This window comes from Macrosteles quadrilineatus, unplaced genomic scaffold (assembly GCF_028750875.1).
Source record: "Macrosteles quadrilineatus isolate MER2022 unplaced genomic scaffold, UCM_ALF_1.0 Scaffold_8__2_contigs__length_117827958, whole genome shotgun sequence".
In the NCBI taxonomy this organism is placed as follows: domain Eukaryota; kingdom Metazoa; phylum Arthropoda; class Insecta; order Hemiptera; family Cicadellidae; genus Macrosteles; species Macrosteles quadrilineatus.
In genome coordinates, this window is record NW_026542601.1 from 100620166 (window position 1) to 100643696 (window position 23531).

A 23531-nucleotide genomic window follows, 5' to 3' on the forward strand; every position below is an offset into this window, starting at 1 on the left:
TAAAATAATAAAATCTTATATTATAATACGAGTAAAATACAGCAAATTAAAACGTATTATTGTTTAATTTGGCTTAAACATTTTAATTGGAACACATACAAAAATACAGATCAAATTTAATACAAACTGTTATTCTGAAAAGATTATACACAGGGATTTAGTTAAAAAACTAAGACTATATGATATTTTTAAATGAAAGTCTTTTGTAAATTTATGGTAATTTGAACCAATATGAATTAATTTAAGAAAACATCTTAAACTTATAATTTAAATTTAAATATTCTATCTTCAATTTTTTTTCTTTTTGGATTAATTTAGCCACACTACGAGGTTAGCTGCGAACATCATGGCAGAAATGCTATCTCTGGCGTACAAAGGCACCGTCTTGTATTGCAAACAGCGTTTCCGAGACGGTTTCCAAAGCCTAAGCCGTTTTAGAGGGTGAGAGTCCTTCACAGCAGGGTAAAATACATCTTAGACACTGACGGTGCATAAATCATTTCCCTGTCATAAAAAATAACACAAAACAACTATGGAGTTTGGAGAAGAAATATGAAGAAACACTATATAAAAGTGATGTAAAACAATAGTCAAATTAGAATAGATTTAGAAACGTTTAATTGTTTCACACAGTGATTACACACATCACAGTTGTTACATAGTTTTGATTTTGTTTTTCAAAACTAACAGTTTGTGGGCCACGACCAATACAATAGATGTTTATATCCCAGGTTTGTAGAATTGGTCAGTATTGTATACTTCTAATGATGGTATGGTAGAAACGTTTCTTGATTAGATATAATAGACTTTTCAAACAAATATAACGTTTTAGTTTTTTTATAAATATGCATATAAGATGATTGAGATTCAACTAGACATGTATACCTTTAAAATATTACATTTATAAACATTAAAAAATATTTGCACAGCAATTCTGAAACTTTTGGTAAAATAAAATAAAAATATATTATAAAAACACTCATAAGAAACTTAGTTGCTTAAAAGGTTAAAAGATTTAATATAGAGACGTTTCATAATCGGCTTTACTCGATTGCAGCATTGAGAGTGTTTGAAGTAATCCTCATAGGAAATTGAATCATTGTAAGTGTACGGCAACTTAAATTGAATGATTACGTCATACGAATTAACTGTCAGCATTGAGAGTGTTAGAAGTAATCCTCTTAGGAAATTGCCTCATTGTAAGTGCATGGCAAGTTAAATTGATTGATTACGTCATATGAATTAACTGTCAGCATTGCGAATGTTAGAAGTAATCCTCTTAGGAAATTGCGTCATTGTAAGTGTATGGCAAGTTAAATTGAATGATTACATCATACGAATTAACTGTCAGCATTGAGAGTTTTAGAAGTAATCCTCTTAGGAAATTGCCTCATTGTAAGTGCATGGCAAGTTAAATTGAATGATTACGTCATATGAATTAACTGTCAGCATTGCGAATGTTAGAAGTAATCCTCTTAGGAAATTTCCTCATTGTAAGTGTACGGCAAGTTAAATTTAATGATTACGTCATACGAATTAACTGTTAGCATTGAGAGTATTAGAATTAATCCTCTTAAGAAATTGCCTCATTGTAAGTGTACGGCAAGTTAAATTGAATGATTACGTCATACGAATTAACTGTCAGCATTGAGAGTGTTAGAAGTAATCCTCTTAGGAAATTGCCTCATTGTAAGTGCATGGCAAGTTAAATTGATTGATTACGTCATACGAATTAACTGTCAGCATTGAGAGTGTTAGTAGTAATCCTCATAGGAAATATCCTCATTGTAAGTGCACGGCAAGTTAAATTGAATGATTACGTTATACGAATTAACTGTCAGCATTGAGAGTATTATAAGTAATCCTCATAGGAAATATCCTCATTTTAATTGCATGGCAAGTTAAATTGAATGATTACGTCATACGAATTAATTGTTAGTATTGAGAGTAGTAATCCTCATAGGAAATTTCCTTATTTTTTTATATGTACGGTGTTTTTAATGATACGTCATACGGATTAACTCTTAAATAATATTGTTCTAGATTAAGCTTATTTCTGTGGATTTAGCATTATTTTATTGGTTTATTGTAACGTGCAAACTGTGTTTAGTCTTTTTTATGTCCCTAAACAAACCTTTTTATTTCAAACCTGTTTATCAAATGTACCCGTCTACAAAGGGACATAAACACTTTAAGCAAATAATGTATTTTGGTTGTAGACTAATTAAACCCTTATACATAAGGCCTGCGAATGGCAGGTGGATATAAAATTGACTTTAAAACAATATCATGGGTTGATGGTTTGAACTTGAGCCAAGTTTTTTTTTTTCTGCACCAGTTCCCATCTGTAATTCGGCCATAAAATAAAGATTCTATTCAACAAATAGTTTACGTTAGTCGGAAGGAACATGTCCCTTAAAAAGATTTTAAAATTCCAAAGCGTGGAGAAACTGGAATATATTGGTTTGATAAAAAATATATTGTAGGCAAACTTTTATGTAAATTGGCAATCAATCTCGAAGAAATGTTACGTTTAATGGTTCTGAAACAGAAAACTAATTACAAGCTGAAGTTTTTTTTTAAATCAAATTTGTGGCCATAACGAAGGTAATATTCTTTAGCAATTAACTACAATAATTTAACTAGTGGAAAATCTGATTATAGATGTTTTTTATAAATATTTTTATTTTAGTTTTGGGAGAAACATAAGAACATATCATAGGAATTTACTATCCATACAAAGAGCTTCTTGTTTACATACTAATAGAAATAAAACAACATTCAATAAGTGTTTTTACCACTGAGCCTATTACATTCTAAAGGGTTATGAAATTAATTAAAGGAGCATTTTTTTAAAGAGTGGTATCTAAAAATCTTGTCTTAAAAAAATAAACATATATTAAAAATTAGTAAGTTATTTAGATCACTAGATAATTTAACATGAATAGTAAAAAAAAGGTAGGAACCAAGAACCATAAATAAGTCATCCTGGATAAATATTATTAGCAACCGTAGAATCCTACAATTGTTGTAAATTTGAAGTCAAATCATTTCCGTGATTAAAAGTGTTTTGTTGATTTCGACACGGTCATTGATTCGATAAAACAAATATACGCACTGTGTGGTAGTCATTATGAAATATATTTAAACAAAATTTCAGGGATTACCAAATCTCTAAAATTTTGTTTAAATATATTTCTTAATGACTACCACACGGTGCGTAGATTTGTGTTCTCCAATCAATGACCGTGTAAAAATCGGATACTAAATCTTATACCAAATCTTATTCGGATACTAATCCGAATAAACTCAGATATATTAAGCTTTTCAGTAACAGTAAAACGTCATCAGTGATTCTTGTTTTAACATCACAAGGCTAAATGTATATATAAGACGCACCTCTACGCTGTCTATGCAATTCGTCTGCAACTAATGATCTGGTAATTTAATGATTGACGAGTAACTGCAAAAAAATTGATTCTACATTTCGAGTTCAGATATTTTTATACAATCCAATCTTGAATACTTCTTAGCTATCTGTTCGTTAATCTAGGCTGGGGACATGGTTGACCCTAAATTGCAGTTAATCCCAAATAATAACATTATTATGTAAAAGTCCATCTCACAGTTAATATACTTTATTTTGTTGCGACAGTATGACTTGTAATGAATATAATTCATATAAATAGTTTTGTTTATGTTTTGAACCTGATGGAGGAACTCTATAGGGTCTGACTTAGGGGAGGTACGAATGAGGCATTTAGTTCAAAATTCCTCCGTGAACAGCGCTGTAGTAGAGAACACTTTGGCAGTTAAGCCAAACTAGTTAAACTATGTCTAGTTTTGGAACTAATCGCAAAAATAGTTCTGTTCATAAAATAAAATTATAAATGCCTCAAATTCAATTTTATAATTTTTTAATTATGAAATTAAACTATCATAACCTAACCGAACTAACCAAACTTACTGACAATCAAATAATATAAAAAAGTTTAGTAATAGAAAAAATAATTATGTTTATTAAATAAAACTAGAAATTGCTCAATAAAAATTTTATAATGACTTAATAATAAAATTAAACCGTCATAACCGAACCAAACCAACCAAAATTGCTGATAATGAAAAAATCTTAGACAAAAAGTTATTAATGCTACCAGCGGAATTCGTACCCGGGACCTTCAGCACATCAGCCCGGCACGCTAACCACTAGACCACCGAGGCCAATGTCCACAACCCGTATTGTTACGGTAATAGCGTTCCCTCAGCTATAAGAAGCCCACAGCTGTCATCGTAGGCTCTTCTATACCTCCCCTGAGTAAATACCAACTCGATAGTATTCCAGAGAAAACTTTACACTGCCAAACGTTTAACAAACTGTGACAAAAAAGAGGCTACGATATAAGTTTGAAACTACCTTAAAGATTAAAATCAATGGAATGAACAAAGAAACATTACTCCAAAAGTGTTTCATACAACAAGATAAATAAGAGCTGTACAGAGCAGCTGGCCCGGTGTATCACGTCTCTTAGCTATTTGTTGAGAAACACTTCATATTGTTTCGATGTTAGAACATCTGATACAATTTATGTATTATTCGATATATTTATATGTGACTCCAAATGCTTTAATCAATATTGGCTATCTAATAGCCCAAAATATTGGCTATTAGATACTGAAGTGGATTTCCCATCTATATGGACTAGCTGTTGCAATTATTTTATTGAAAAAGGACGTAGTTGTTTGAGCCAGTCACATAATGCGCTAGTGTCTAAGAATTTATTTTATACCTTATTTTTTGTTGCTGGCCAGGTTGATGGGTCATAACAGAGTTGCTATGACTCATCAAAAGTCATTCCCTAAGCTTGACTTGGTAAAAAATATTGTGTATTTGAACAAATGTTGTAATTTAGATCAGCGCAATCTGTAGGTGGCTCACATCAACTACGACGATTTTGATAAAGAAAAATCTGGCTACAAATTTAACATGGGGATGGAATGTCTAGTTTAATTCACCACTAGTGTGTAAAGTTACTATTTTCAACCCTACCACAAGTTTCACGACCAAAGCAAAGATTAGTAAATGAACGAGGGTTTTGCCTTTGTGCCTACTATATCTTTTTGTCCTATTGCAACTTTCAACAAACTACGTTAGAAAACGAAATTACTTTTCATGTAACGATAGCCTCTCAAAACAACTTTTACCCTGTTTTAAATTTTCCTAAAGCAATAAGCAGCTGTTTTATAAATGATTCAATCATTTATTTCTTCTATTAAGATTGCGTTACAATGGTGCAAGTTACAATGGTAACAAACAGAAAGTAGTCCTACGCCTGTAGGATAAGAGTTCCTTAACTCAACCACTAGACAAACAATGGTGACGGTTCGGACGGTTTTGTGGTTGTACTATTTTTGCGTTATAATTCAATATAAATACTATAATATACAACCATATAAATATTACAACCATTAGGCAGTACTTACACATTTAGAAGTAATTTTTAATATAACTTTTGTACTCCAGTTTGAAAAGTGGCTCAGTTACTCTTTTAATTATAATTGAAAATATTAAGATAGTGATACTAGTTCAATAATGATGTGAGTGCCTGAAGCAAATTATACCAATTAATTCAAAATATTATTTTATGTACCATTCCATTGAACTATTATATCAAGCAATAATCCCACTATTGAACAACTATGAGTTTAACCATTATAGCTTTGTAAACAAGTTTGTCTATCCCAGTTTACTCAGTGACCTGGGATAAATACATTGCTAACTTAGTGTCTAAAGGCTTTACTGAGGTGTAAGTACGTATTATGGCTGGTATGTATGACACCAATAAAACATGAAACGTATAAACAAAGCGAGTACTAATCTACAATACATTGTTCATAGGTAAATGCATTACAATAGATATTTTACATATATTGAGAAAGAAATTTGTGATACTAAAAGCAAAATCCTATTTCATTTTCGTATTACATAAACAAGACCCAGTAAATAGTTTATAGGGATTCACAAACTGACAGATTCCAGATTATATGTCATATGTTGTAGAAAAGAAGGCAGCAAAGTATCAATAAAAGAGTCGTTATATCTCGATGGCATCCACTTACTCAAGTCGTTAACTGCAATCACTTTCACTACACGCCTCACGGCTCTAAACGTATCTGAAGACAAGCATATATCATTTTATTGTTAATAACATCAACTTAACGATTGAAAATAGAAAACGTGAAATCAATAATCTTAAATTAGTTACGTTGTTGCGACTATAACTAAATAAGTAATTAAACTGAAGAAGATATAGGTTTCTACAACTTTGCCAAACTCTATAGGTATTCCAAGTTTATACAGTTCGTCATTCACATAGGTAAAATTTGCTTACTGTATATCTTTAAAAAATTTAGATTATTGATTTAGTATTTTATGAAATTTCTGTAGTCTAGCCACTACTAATATTGTTATAACACTGCCAGAAACTTGATTCAATGAACCGACACATTTTAAATATGTTTTTCAATTCTGATGGGTTATTTCTTAAAGCTAAAAGTAGGAAGTAAAAGTGGGAAGTACTGTAAAACTAAAAATAAAAAAAATTAAGTAAAATTTTAATTAACCTTTATTTTATCGTTACCGTAATTTTTAAACCACCCTATTGATTTACGCAAAGTTTAGACTTTATTTATTATTTTAAATCCTTCTACAAGTGTTTTATTTTAAGCATGCAGCTTCTAGGCTAAACCAATGATTGGTCGAGTTTGGTCAACCTGGGTCTTAACATCCTAACTAAAGTGTCTTATCCTACTACAGGAGACTAAATTGTTTGCTAATAAATAAAAGTGTACAACAAAAAATCATGAAGAAGGTTAACAACAACCTTACTGTTGTAAATTATAATTATTTTTAATTTTCTTAAGTTGCAATAGCGTACCGTAGTAAGTTTTTATTTATTGTAGGAGTACAACAACATTCAAACCTTTGAAATCGCAAAAGTATACACAAATTGTATCATGTTACCGCGGGGGGTTCAAGTGGATATGTGTGAGCAAGAATAAATTTGTTCTTGCTGAGTAGCCAGGTATATCCAAGATCTGCAACTTGGTGGAATGCAGAATCATCATATTCATAAGGTGCTTACGTTCATAGACTTAACATTGATATCTCATGTTTAGAATTTCTATATTCTTATGCACATTACTACTATAAATAAGTATGTAATCTAACTTAAAATTATATTTTGGTGAATTATAACGAACAAATAAATACCTAAAAAATGTAGTAGTGATGATTGACTATTACATGGAACATTTATTTCATTGGTGGACCCCAATCGTCAAGTTAATAGGGGCAAATTAAGTTTAGCTATAACAATAACAATACTGTTTAGTGTTCAGGCGTTAACAGTTTGTAGTATTTCCACCACGATTTGACACTTGAGCTGAATTTCCCTCAATAAAGAGAACAAACTACGGCCATTTCCGGGGAGCAAGTAGTGTTGGTTTTATTGAAGAAATAACATTTAATGGGCACTCGTCGTTTAAAGGCGTCGCATTTAATATATACGCCTTGACTAGGTTTTTTATAACTATCCCAATTTTAGTGTGAAATATTATATGGAAATATGGATATTATCACCTGATCCTGATATTTTTATTGTGTCAGAACTAAAGCTGTTTTTACATTTGTTACTCCATTAATAAGTGAACCTAGTAGTTCACTAACTATGTAATATAATTTTGATATAATTGATAAAACATAAGGTTTTGATGTTAAAATTAAATGAAATAAAAATCGTTGTTAGCTTAATATCTATCGATAGAGAGTTAAAAAGAGGAATAAGGTTGTCGACTGGAACAGCTGTATACAATTTATAAAAAAAATCTTCAATTACTATATCAGAACTCGGGAAAGTTACTGGCACTTTTGTGATTGGTGTTTTAAGCTGTAAAATCAATTCCTTACTTACCAAATAAACTACTGTAGCAATGGCCTACAGTAAGATAGTAGTAATGGCGATTGGATGTTAAGAAACGTGAAATCATCTCTTAATGACAACATCCGTATAGCTTAAACCTTCAACTGTAGCAACAAATAACAAATTTGTACATGGGTTGTAGCCTATGTTTTGATGGTCGTGTTAGAAACTGTTTTATTACATATTTATTTGCAAGTAAACGATTTATTGGCGATACAAAAACTGTATAAATTAAAACTGTAGTATATCAAAGCAAGTTTTATGAGACTACTAATAGGTTAAGGGATATTTGTTGCGGGTAAATATTTTTTACATTTTTAATTATTGCGTTAAAATTAAAGTTTTTGGAATTTTTAAAGATTTTTGCTGTTAATCTCAACGATTAAAACTTACTCCACATCAACTTGTTGAGTACAGTATGAAGCGTTTTTTAAAACCTTAAATCATATATGTTATTTATGAGCAACATTTCAGAAATAATTTCCCATGTGAATTCATCCTAAGCAAATTAGAACAAGGGTTGGTGTTTTAGTTTTCTCTGGTGGATTAATTTTTGTATTTAGTACAGCTAAAATATTTAAGTTAACTACGGATACTAATACTAACCCACTTCAGCTACTTATGACTAACGAAAAATTGTACTTAACACTATCAAATCCGTAAACTCTTGCCACGTTGATGTTTTTGTATTGAAAGTAATTTTTTAATAAATTATTCCCTTTATAGCAAATGATAAAAAATCATACTTTATCTTATGTCCCAATAATTGTATAGCACTAAATTTAATTTTTAATCACTACAGTTAAAGAATTGATTTGTTATTGCTTGGTACAGATATATTATTGCATAGTTCGTAATTTTTTTACATAAGCTTTGTATATCAATAAAAAAAATTAATAAACGGAATGTTAAGGTTATATCCATAATAACGTAAGCTTAATTTGAGAAAATGGACATAACAATATTTTAGTTTGATATCTTGATCTTTTAGAAGATATTCTAAATTCATAATTTTACGTCGAATTTACCTCTTTCCGATGTTAATCATCGATACAATTGCCGTTCCCAATAGCATTCCCAAAGTAGTACCATACAAGAAATATACGTAGATTAGGATGTTTCACAATAGTACCCTAATATAACGAATCGTTGGTTTATTACTACTTGTGATACCGAATAGATATGAGTTAGCATAATACTGGTCCAACTGTTTTAAACTTACTATTTTTATGACAGTAAGGTGATCTTATAAAAAAAATACCATAAAGTTACCCAAACAAACTCATCGTGTACAAATACAAATGAAAATTCCCTTGGGATTTTTACATATAAAAATTAATTATTGGTGAAAAAATCTTTAATTAATTATTAATTAAAACATGTAAGTAACTATCCCAAATAAAACCGTCAACTACTGTGTGTTTTTAGTTTACAATATACTATTCAATCCGTATACGTATAAACAAATAAGATTCAGGTATTTTTTAAATATTACAGAAATTGGTACATGTAAAGAAAGTTATAATTTCAATTTTAACCAATCTCACCAGGCTTAAACATTATTAAGCATTGACAATGTGTTCCATATTATAATGCATTCGTTCTTAAAATTCCACAAACAGTCAGGAATAGGAAATAATCAATGAAAATTTAAATTTTTCTAAAAACAAAAATCCCTGATGACAGTTAGTGAGAAATGGATCCTTAAAAGTTTTCCAATTTTCTGAATGAACTCGTTTTTCTTGTCATCCCTTACTGTTGTCAAGAAAACAAATTATTTGTCAAAAATTGTCGCAACTTCAGTTTTATATATATATTATTCTAATAAATATTGCTGCACTTATATGTCTTTGTGCGCATTTGGCTTATAATTTCACTGCCGAACCCCGTTCTTATAGTTACTTACTAAATCTTACGAGCCTTATTGAAGTGGATTGTAAAGCGGATAAAGATTTATTTCTTTACATACACAACGAAAATTGGTGTTAAAATTCTAGAAAAACAAAACTCTAGTGTCATTTTACGATATATGTAAGTGAAAGCAGATTAATACAAGTGTTAAAAAAAATGTTTGCTGTACAAAGCTAGGCTCAATGGTTTTCAAGTAAGATGTATAGTGAACAAAATTTATGAAACAATTTTATTTATAACGAAATTTAGACAAATTTAACCATTAATTTTCCTTTGCTTCTTTGTTCGATAAAATGAGTAAACGTTTTGTATATTATCTCAAAATAATAAAACATCTTTTAACTATATGCTTTTAAACATAAGGTAATATTTTATTTTGGAACCTGCAATCAGTGATTCTTTTATTGATCAAATAATAACTGAAACCATAAAGCCAAAAACAGAGATGCAGGTTAGGTTGAAATCCCTTGAAACGCACAAGGCCAAAATAATCGCATTATACGCTTTCTAAACTTCACGTTTGTTTTATTAATGAGTTGCAGATTTTAAGCAAACATTTCAACTGTTTATTCCAACAGTAATGCAATACGAACATATTCAATCTTAAAATTAATTGATTTTAGTCAATAAAAAAAATTATAGACATTAAATGACCCCAAACTGTGGGTGAGAAATTTTTCGTTTTAAGCCCAAATGTTTCATTTAAATCATCAGAATAATCAAATAAAATCAAATTAAATCATTTTATTGGGCCAAATTAACAATTATACTGTACAGTTTGCATTAGCCAGGTCAATACAAATATGCTATACTATACATCAATTACTATAATTACTACTATAATTCTAATATTTACAATAATTACAAATTAGAGCTTTCAAAACATTTCAGGAATTCTTGGACGCTATAACAGGTTATACTTAGCAATTTATGTTTTAATTGTTTTTTGAATTTTGAAAGACTTGGTTCCAACTTAAGGGATAATGGAAGTGAGTTGAAAAGCTTTATGCCAATGTACAATGTGTGTTTTTTTTAAAAAGAAGTTTTGTGTTTAGGAATTAGCAAGTTAAATGAATTGCGCAACGTGTATTGATTTTTAGTAGAGAAGTCAAAATCAGGAAAGTTTTGTTTCAAAAAGGTCAAAGTTTCTAAAATGTAGATGGAGGGAAAAGTCAAGATTTTTGAATGGAAAAAGTACTCTTTGCAGGATTGACGCTTACGCAAGGAGAAAATAGTTCTCACAGCCATCTTTTGGATTTTGAAAATAGATTTGGTTTGTTTGCTCTCAAATCCCCAAATTGCAACAGCATATGCCAGATGAGGATAAATGATACCATAATAAGCCGTCAGCAGCACATTGAGATTTTCATTGTTTCTGAGTTTGCGTAAAACAAAAATTCCAGAACTGAGTTTACTTGAAATGTGTTTTGCATGGCTGCAATAACTAAGTCTCTCGTCCAAGATCAACCCTAAAAAATTTACATTTGCAGTTGGGTGGACCTCAGTCTCGTCCAGGAGGAGACTAAACTCAACATCTCGTCTCTTATTTAAATGGAAATTTATAAGCTGAGTTTTTTCAGTGTTAATTTTTAGTAAGTTGTCGTCAAACCATTGAATTAAATTATTTGCTTCAGAAAAAGATAATTGTTCCAGATTGTACAAAGTGGAGCTAGATATGGAAAGGGAGGTATCGTCAGCAAATAGTGATAATGTTGAGGATGTGGTGCAGGAGGGGATGTTGTTGATGAAAAGGAGGAAAAGGACAGGCCCCAGAACGGAGCCCTGTGGTACACCTCTCACAATGGATTTCTCAGCAGAGGGATAGGATCTCATGCAACCAGCCTCATCTATTGCCCTTATTTCAACAAATTGGCTCCTGCCGCAAAGATACGCTTCAACCCAGTCCAGAGCCAGTCCTCTCACCCCCACTTCATACATTCTATCAAGCAGCAAACCATGATCAACCATATCAAAGGCATTACTTAAATCGAAGAAGAGACCAGCCGAATAATTACCTTTGTCTAGTTCTCGTATCACCTCAGTTATAAAGTTATACATTGCTGATGTGGTGGATTTACCTTTTAAGAATCCATGTTGGTTTTTGAAAATTATTTTATGTTTTTCTAGAAAATTCCACATCCTGTTTAGCATGATCTTTTCAAACACCTTAGAGAAGGCAGATACAACGGTTATTGGCCTGTAACTACTGCAAAGTCTAGGGTCCCCTTTTTTGAATATTGGTCTTATTACAGACACTTTAAGTGCTTCGGGAAATGAACCATTTAAAAATTAAACATTAACTAAGTGGCATAATGGCTTTGCTATGTAAGCTGCAAGTTTCTAAAATTAAAATAAAGTTTGTATCTCATAATAAAGTCAAAACATGTTAAATCAAATTAATACCTAGCAAAGCTTTAAGAAGCTATTTAAATACTGAATAGTTTATAAAAAGCATTAAACTACTTCACTAATCATCAAGGAACTCATAACAGAACATAGCATACATCGTAAAACATGATATATTCTTGGTATTGACGAAAATTCGTTAAATAACAGCAGCTATTGGTGGCCATGTATCATGTTATGTTGTCTGCAAAACCATTAAAGGGGCGGATTAATGAATGCATTAAACAACCATTCATTTCGAAATTGAAAACCATAAATACGGGTTTAGTTGACATAGAATGATATTGGTTTCTGATCAAAATAATTTTCTACACGACTGACAAAAAGTTTCATTGAAACTTTTAAATAATGGAAGGCAGTATATTCCTTGAGTAACTCGCATTTACAAAAAAAATAATAATTTTATCTTGTCAGCCTTCATGTAGCTAGATACCCAACCAGGAGTATACAGAAATTCAAACAATTGCATTTAAAATAGTTTTACAACATGTATATGCATTTAAATTACGTTCTGCTTTTGATTGACCATTGTACAAAACATTGAACACCAGGAATTTCTCTTGGGTGACTCACAACCGAGGTTGACAAAGGGTCTCATTGTCTACAACACCAGGAGAAAATATCACTCCAGATATTGAGTTACAAACTTTTGTCCAACCCAAAAACCATTCTATGTTAAAAACTATTCTAGGTCAACAGATCAACTGAAACATCGTTGGTATTTATCACAGTAAGGACAATAATTATTGAAGATAAAAATATGATCATTTTGTATTGAGAGAAGATTGAAGAAATACTCGGCTAAACAACTTAAGGATCCCAGTAGTATACAATTTTTCTACACTATAAATTCATGTGTTAATAAACTATATCATAGGAAAGATTAATTCCCATTCGACTCTGATGATAACGGAACTGCTTAAATGCGCATTATCTAATAGAAAATAAAACTCACCACCAGGTAATTTAAGCGTTAAGTGAATTACCCGTATGGAAAGTAAGCTGTTGCCGTTAGTCTCATTGTAGAAAAAACACAAAAACAAAATATATATGTATCTGCTAGCAAGAAAACTCAAATAAAAATCATTCGATTTCGATTAAATGTACCACTGTGTTTATGTGATCGAATTCACTAAACTGACATGAGCGAGCTATGGATACGGTACTTCCAAATTTCTCCCCCAAACATTCCAGTCACATGGAAATTCACTCAGGTTTGCAGGTTTGCTGCTGTGAGGGTATTAAATGTTTATATTCGGTCATTCGGATCATATTGAGCCAATAGTATGTGGGTGGAGTTCAATCAAAGTATCAACTCAACACCACAAAGCAGCTTGACGGTTAGTCTCACACACAACACTGGCAACATAGGTAGTGGTTTGTTTGTTGTGTGTTAAGTACGAGATAGAAACTCTATACACGGAGACTACGTTCTGTGTGTCAGGTGAGCTGGCTTACCAATTTAAAAATATATTATTTAGACCTAATAAATTGCTCTTGGTACTTGATTATTCATATAAACATTGAATAAAGTTCAATTGTGTACTTATATAAACTTACCAGTAACCAATTTTTTAGGTTTTGTTGTTAAAGAGGTCAACCCAACTCTTGCATTGATACTATCTAATGTCTGCCTGTTGCTAAAAGCATAATCCTGTACTCTCGTATACATTAGGTTTGTATGTAGGCTATGCTTTTCTTGCATAATTGAAATCCTTTTTGTAAACAAGCCTCAACAAAAAAAAAAACATATTATTATCAACTGTCTATCACCATGGGCCTGCTTGATTTGCATGCTAATCATACATAATCGTTACCGTATAAGTAACATATCCAAATCATTGGTGACTGCAGGGGATCGGTCTTGAACCAGCAGTCTGGCTTCCAAAAAAATCTGGCTTATCAGCCCAAGACCATGTCTACCAACTGGGAAGACTGGGAAATGTAGGCTACTTAATTTTGGGCATGGGCAAATAGTTTAGGAAGCTCGCGAGGTCGAAATATTCATACCTCAAACACAAAAGACATTGGTGATCGAGTTAATATTGAATCTGCATCAGCATTTAATTTTTTAGTTATGATGGCTACCATTTTCAAACAAAGCAGAGTAATCGTACTCAGGAACGTTATGAAATCATAGTTGAACACATTAAATTGTATTCCAATATTCATGGCACACAAATAAATTATATTAATTCAATCGACCAAATTTAATACAAATTACTATAAACTTTAAGGCTATTTTTGGTAGTGGGTTTGTTTGATTATGGAGACTTTATGGTATATGAACATTTAAAAAATTGGAAAATTCTAGCTTGAATTTTCTTGTTTGTTTACCAATACTGCAGTAATGATGCATTTAACATGAAACTGGTGTAAGATAGTAGGCTATTTAAAAATGTATTTTAACATGCCAAACTGTATTTGCAAATGATAAATTATTTTAGGTCCTGTCAGATACGACGTCATTGACCTCTCAACAACAGTAAGCTAATCAGTAATCGTTATAGCAATAACCAGACCATGGACAAGTTTTACTATATGTTTTATAAACGGTGTGGCCGTAAAACGTGTTATCTTTTTAACACTTTCCAACTGTTAGTAAGGAGAAGAGTAAATAATAAATTAAAGGAATGGTTGAGGAAAACAACAGACTACAATTAGAGACCTGTGATTTGGATGTAGCTTAATGAAATCGAATACTATGTAGACTGTTATGTAAATAAAATAAGTAAGATAATATTTACTGAATAAGCTTTGTATGGTAATTTGTGATAGTAGTAGTTTTCATCACTAGGAGGGAAAGTGGCTTTTTTTGGTAAGCCAGCGTATTTTGGAAATACGATTAAGTAAATGAGCCAACATAATTTGAGGCTAGAAAAAGTCCTAATAAACTTTTAAATTCCTGTTGTTTACAAACATAACTTAAAATTATTGTGTGGTTAGTAGCATTTCCGTAATGTAATGATACTATTTTGAAGTTAGCGAACCGAAAAATGTACTGTATGGTGATATTGTTCCCTATTTGAAGTTACCTGAAAACGATGATTTTGCTGATGATTTAAAGAACTAAAAACAAATGCAGAGCAATTTTTTAGTGGAAACGCATTAGAAAATATGTATGGATCGAATCTAAAATATTCCATTAAATTTGGTATCAGAAAACTTAGTATTCCTAACAATTGCGTTGAACTTCATGGTAGTAACAAATTGAACACGGCATTTGAAAATTTTTTAAATTTATAAAATAACTAAACTATAAACTTATTGTTTTTGTTGGGATGAAAAGTATATCCGTGGTTTAAAATGTTAATAAATTATGTCAAAAACAGCTTTACTTTGTAATACTCTATTAAAAATACTGTGTTTAGCGTTTAATGACAATTTTCAAGTGGAAAAATTAGTTATCATTAGCACTGGCTAATGACAAATTCGCTTACAAAGGCAAATACTTCTTTTAATCTTTGGAAAAAAGGTTGATAATAAGATTAGCTTGAATAAGGCGCATAATATTATACTGCACTGAGTCAACTTGGGCATTTAAACTCACCCTAAAACATATTAGACTGAGAGAAGCACTGAGCGTAAACCATAATTTATATAAGACAGCACAGGCATATGACATACTTTGTGGCTTGGCTTGCAAACAGTTTAAAGTGACTTTAAACACGGTAACTCTTTGATGCTACAATATAAATAATATACAAATATAATACATTTTTCGCATATTCCCCATCAAAGCAGGTTGCATAAAGGGAAGTAAGCGAAAACAATGACTTCTGTTCATCCCAAAAACCTAAGTGGATTATTGTTGTCTTTGAACTGTATCAGCTACTGAATCCATGTCACTATAATCATGAGTTTAATCCTTTTGTCACCAAAGTGTGTTTTAAAAGCACCTTTAACAACGAGTTTTAATGTATTATTATTTCTACGCATAAACCTTTTTTGGCCTCTGACCTCTCTTTTACTAAATCCTGTGGTTTTATGACTAAACCATATTTTAAAAGGGTTTTTATCACGTGATATATAATGTATCACTACTTATTGACTTCTGCTTATTTTCCAACATAATAGACAATATGCAATTCTATCATTTTATACTAGTACTTAAAAATTATTATTTCGGGGTACAATTGAAATAAAATCAATATAATTAAAATATTTAAAAAAAAACATAATGGTTAAATAACTGCTCTTATGGAGTATTTAAAACAAGATAGAAAACATTATCAACGCCGACATGACTTTATTATGTCTTCTCTATCGTCATTCCACTTACACCATCCAAGCATGTGTAGAATTTGTGTGAGGTATCTCATATATTGTAAGTTATTAAACATTGCCATTAATGTATTCAGAAAATGTTGTCATAGTGTGTAAAGTAGAACAAGCATATAGTACTTGACATAAAAATGTGTGAATGTTTTATTTTTTGACACAATTTTCTTTAACATATTTCAGATTCAAACGTTTCACAACGTTCTACAAACTAATTCAAATTATGTTATAAAAAACATCCGAAATTTTAAGCCTCACTATATTCTCACCAAAAATGCTCACCAAAAATTGTCGCAACATCAGTTGGTATATTGATATCATTCTAATAAATATAACTGAACTCAAATGTCTCTGTTAGAACGAGGTTCGGCAGTTAAAGTAAATAGGTCAAATGCGTGACCTATTTACATTAACTGCCGAACCTCGTTCTTGTAAGTAGTTCTATATATGTAAGTAAAAGCAGATTAAGATACAAGTGTCTTAAAAAAGGTTTGATGTACAAATCTAGGCTCAATGTTTTTCAAGTAGAATGTATAGTGAACAAAATTTATGAAACAACTTTGTTTGTAACACAATTTACACAAATTAACCATTAATTTTCCCTTGCTCTTTTTTCCGAGAAAATAAGTAAACGTTTTGTTTTTAATCTCAAAATAGTAAAGCATCTTTTAACTATATACTTTAAACACAAAGTAATAATATTCTACTTTGAAATTCGCAATCGGTGATTATATTTTTGATAAAGTAATAACTGAAACCAGCCAAAACAGAGATACAGGTTAGGTTGAAATCCCTTGAAACGCCCAAGGCCAAAATAATCGCATTATACGCTTTCTAAACTTCACGTTTGTTTTATTAATGAGTTGCAGATTTCAAGCAAACATTTCAAATGTTTATTCCATCAGTAATGCAATACGAAAATATCCAATCCGTAAATTTATGATTTCGGTCAACTTGAAAAAAAAAATATATATATAAACATTAAATGCCTTAATAGTGTGGATTCAAAATTTCAAATGTTTCATTTAAATCATCAGAATAATATAATACAAACATATTAAATCATATTATTACCTAGCAAAGCTTTAAGAAGCTATTTAAATACTGAATAGTTCATAAAAAGCATTAAACTACTTCATTAATCATCAAGGAACTCATAACAGAACATAGCATACATTGTAAAACAAGATATATTCTTGGTATTGACGAAAATTCGTTAAACAACATCATATGGTGGTCATGTATCATGTTATGTTGTCTGCAAAACCATTCAAGGGGTGGATTAATGAATGCATTAAACAACCATTCACTTCTAAATTGAAAACTATAAATACAGTTTAAGTCGATATAGGATGATATTGGTTTCTGATCAAAATAATATTCTACACGATTGACAAAACGTTTGATTGAAAATTTTAAATAATGGAAGGCTATATATTCCTTAAGTAACTCGCATTTACAGAATATATCAATTCATCAGCCTTCGTGCAATTAAATACTCACCCAGGAGTATAGTATATCAAAGGAAAACCATTGAATTTAAAATTTTTTACAACACGTTTAAATTATTTAACGTTCTGCTTTTGATTGACCATTGCACAAAACATTGACCACTAGGAATTTCCCTTGGGTGACTTACAACCGAGGTTGACAAAGGTTCTCATTGTCTACAACACCAACAGAAAATATCACTCCAGATATTGGGTTTCACACTTTTGTCTAACTCAAAAACCATTCTATGTTAACAGGTCAACTGTAATTATCGTTGGTTTTTATCATAGTAAAGACAATAATTATTAAAGATAAAAATATGATCATTTTGTATTGAGAGAAGATTGAAGAAATACTTGGCTAACCCAGTAGTATACAATTTTTCTACACTATAATTTCCTCACGTGTTAATAAACTATATCATAGGAAAGATTAATTCCCATTCGACTCTGATGATAACGAAACTGCTTAAATGCGCATTATCTAATAGAAAAACTCACCACCAGGTAATTTAAGCTTTTAGAGAATTTCCCATATGGGAAATAAACTATTAACATAAGTATCTAGGTAGAATAAAAAACACAAAAACAAAATATATATGTATTTATGTGTGTGTACATGGATCTGTATGTGTGTATCCGTTAGCACGAAAACGCAAATAAAAATCATTCGATTTCGATGAAATATACCACTGTGTTTATGTGATCGAATTCACTAAACTATCATGAGCGAGCTATGAATACGGTATTTCCAAATTTCTCCTCTAAACATTCCAGTCAAATGTAAATTCACTTATGTTTGCAGGTTTGGTGCTGCGAGGGCATTAAATGTGTATATTCGGTCATTCGGGTCATATTGAGTTAGTATGTGGATGGTGTCCAAAGTATCAACTCAACACCACAAAGCAGCTGACAGTTGGTCCCCCACACAACACTGGCAACATAGGTACTGTAGTGGTTTGTTTGTTGTGTGTTACTCGTGATCGTGTTAATATTGAATCTCTATCAAAATCTTTTTAAATAGGCTACAATTTTTAAACAAAGCAGATTAATCTTATTTAGGAAGTGGGAAATCTTTACTTAGATTTTGTCGTTAGTTTGTCAATAACCAATAACAATGCCTCATTCAACGGGAAACTAGTGTAAGACAGGATTGTATTTTAACATGTCAAACTTTATATAAAAATGATTATTTTATTTCCTGTCAGAAACGATGTTATTTACCTCTTGAGCACAGTGTAGGCCTATAACTCGCTCTAGCAATAACCAGACCATAGACAAGTATTACTATGTTTTAAGTATGGTCCGGCCGTAAAACGTGTTTTCCTTTTTAACAATTTCCAAATGTTAGTTAGAAGTAGAGTAAATAATAAATCAAAGGAGGAACTGGGACAATAATATTTTCTGCAATTGGTGACTTGTGACACAAATGGTAACTTACTGAAATCGAACACTATAAAGATACCTACTATGTCAATATAAAAATAATATTTACAGAGTAAGATTTGTGCGGTAATTGTGTTAAACTTTTTTACAAACAAATACACAGCCATTACTATGGAAACGCATTGGCTCGAATCTAAAATATTACATCCATTTTCGTCTCTGAAAAATTAATATTCCTAATAATTGCATGGAACTTCATGGTAGTAACAAACTGCACACGGTATTTGACAAAAAATTTAAATTTAAAAATAAAAACTAGGGTTTTTGTCGGGATCAAAAGTATATTTGTGTTTTAAAATGTTAATAAATTATGTCAAAAACAGTTTTGCCTTGTGATGCTCTAATAAAAATACTGTGTTGCCACCAATACGGCACACCCACAAAGCAACGACCTTTTACGGTCTGAAATAGGATAACGTTGGAAGTATTATAATTGAGTACGATAAATAATACAATATACACTATATTGTTGTTATGTTTATTATGTAACAACCAACATGACTTGATTACGTCTTCACTATCGTCATTCCACTTACACCATCCAAGCATGTGTGGAATTTGTGTGAGGTATCTCATGTATTTTTTTGTTTTTTTTTGTATTTGGCGTATAGTTTCATTTTGGTTATTATCGTGTTAGGGTTTGGTTGGCGTACCATGAAATTTTCAAGTGGAAAAATTAATTAATATTAGCACCGGCTTATGAAAAATTCGCTTACAAAGAGACATACTTCTTTTAATCTTTAGAGAAAGGTTAATAATACAATTAGCTCAAAGAAGGCGCATAATATTATACTGCATTGAGGCAACTTGGGCATTTAAGCTCACTACATAAAACATATTATACTAAGAGAAGCACCGAGCGTAAACCATAACTCACATAAGACAGAACAGGCATATGACAAGCTTTGTGGCTTGGCTTGCAAACAGTTTAAAGTGACTTTAAACACAGTAAATCTTTTGCCCTACAAACCCACATAGAAAATTTATATTGAAAATATATAAAAAAAAATATATTTGAAATATAAAGCTATATATTTGCTAATATATATTGTCAATATATTTTAAATATGCAAATTATGGGACCGAGTAATATATTCAGTTATATTTCATTTGTGGTATTTATATATAAATTATATATTTCAAATGTGTTTTTATAATATATTTTAAATATGGAAAAGGGCTAGTATATTAAAAATATATTTAATATAATGTATTTCAAATATATTAATAATATATAAAGCTTTTTAAACAGTGTTTGTGAGTCGCAAAAGCGACGCATAACACCGCGGTGGTGTGTTATGAGTCGCATTTACGACGCTTAACATTCGGCGGGTTGAACAAAACCAGGCCTATAATTTAGGACTACTTAGACAGCTCTTTTATGGACAAATGTTATGCTTTTAATTGAGAGAAGCTTTATCCAAATGTATTATCGTAGTATTTTAGGTTTACTAATTACACAGATTTGCTTCATTCGGGATGTAGGCCGGCCTGATATCGTTACTATAGTAGTAAAAATTCAGACTCGCGCACATATTTACAAAATAGGCTAGAATGCTGTTTGTAAAAATAGATTGAATAATTATTTTTTATTGGTAAATGTACCGTATATATTCTAATTTATAAACAGTTGATCCACTTACCGTAAAATCGTGCAACTAGGCCGTATCCAAATTACTAACACTCATGTTTTGAGGTTAGGTCCAAATTAGCACTCATTTTTATTGACTTGCCTAATAATTACACATATTTAAACACTAGACAATTTCACTTATACTCTTTCTTGTTTCTTCAGCAAACATTCTACAGATACGCATATTAGGCATATTGCCCTAAGCTAGAATCGTGCAACTAGGCCGTAACCTAAATGACTAACACTCATTTTTTGAGGTTAGGTCCAAATTAGCACTAATTTTTGTTGCCTGGCCTAATAATCACACACACATTTAAACACAAAGACACTTTCATGCATACTCTTTCTTATTTCTCCAGCGAAAATCCTGTAGATACGCATATATCTGTTAAGTCCACAACATATAACCTACGGACGCAGTCCTACACCCACCTATCGCCGGCACAACACTGTTCAACTGAACATAATTAAAACAATATGGCCGCATATATATGTGGAATATATTTATAATATAAATCTATTTTGTATTAGAAATGTAAATGTTAAAATATATTTTTAATATATTGAACAAATACATTTAAAATATAAATGTAAAACGTTGAATACTCTTTAACTATATTTAAAATATATTTAAATATTATATGAAATATATTTACAAAGATATATTAAATATAACATACAATATACACTTTAAATATATTTTAATAAATATATTCAAAATGTATTATGAGAAATACGATTAATTTATAATAAACTTATATTCGATTTATATTTAAAATACATTATAATATATGTTCTAAAGTATAAAATTTATACATAATGCCAACTATTTGCTTTGTATATTTATACTATATTAGGAATATAGAATGGAATTATATATTTGTACAACTATATATATTAACTATATTTTGAGAAATTTTTATATATTGAAATATATTCTTAATATATTTTCATGAATAATTCTTTTATGTGGGAATTTAATACATTTTTCGTGTTTTCCCCATGAAAGCAGGTTGCATAAAGGGAAGTAAGTGAAAACAAAGACTTTTGTTCAGCCCTAAAACCTAAGTGGGTCATTGTTGTCTTTGACCTGTATCAGCTTCTAAATCTATGTTTCTATAATCATGAGTTTAATCCTTTTGTCACCAAAGTGTGTTTTAAAAGCACCTTAAACAAAGAATTTTAATGTATTATTATTTCTACGTATAAAACTCTTTTGGCCTCTGACCTCTCTTTTACTAAATCCTGTGGTTTTAAACAAAAGTTTTTTTAAAGGGTTTTTATCACGTGATATATAATGTATCACTACTTATTGACTTCTGCTTATTTTCCAACATAATAGACAATATGCAATTTTATCATTTTATACTAGTACTTAAAAATTACTATTTCGGGGAACAATTGAACTAAAATCAATATAATTAAAATATTTCTAAAAAAAACATAATGGTTAAATAACTGCTCTTATGGAGTATTTAAAACAAGATAGAAAACATTATCAACGCCGACATGACTTTATTATGTCTTCTCTATCGTCATTCCACTTACACCATCCAAGCATGTGTAGAATTTGTGTGAGGTATCTCATATATTGTAAGTTATTAAACATTGCCTTTAATGTATTCAGAAAATGTTGTCATAGTGTGTAAAGTAGAACAAGCATATAGTACTTGACATAAAAATGTGTTACGGTTTTATTATTTGACACAATCTTCTTTAACATATTTCAGATTCAAACGTTTCACAACGTTCTACAAACTAATTCAAATTATGTTATAAAAAACATCCGAAATTTTAAGCCTCACTATATTCTCATGTGTTTGATTCTTTTAGTATGATAATTTTAACAGATATTTTTAGTTTCCTTAAACGATGAATTAAACTTTAACAAGAATGTTTTAGGCAATTAAATCTTTCTGTAAATTAGAAAAGATTGCAATTAGGATAAGCAGCTCAAGAAAGGTTTCATTATACGAATGCATACTGCGTTGAGACAACTGAATGTTTAACCTCACTGCAGAAAACGTTTTAGGCTATAAGGAGCACCAAGTGTAAACTATAATAATTCTCAATGAAAGACAGCTCTGACGTAACGAAAGCTAGTAAAATAATTTTATAAATTTCTAAACGCATAATGTAGTCTTAGGTTAGGGAAAAAATGTAGGCCTAATTTAATTTTTATTTTGATTACTAATGGCGTTATAAACGGTTACATAAATGATTTGTGAGTTTTTGTTGACTTTGATCTACGAAATTAGTTTTCTTTAACTATAATTGTTTTTTAATCTCTAAGTTATTTAAGTCTCTTATTTAAGCATGTCTCAGATACAAATGAATGAGAATAGGAAATTATAATATTCATGAGGCCATTTGATTCATTAAAGA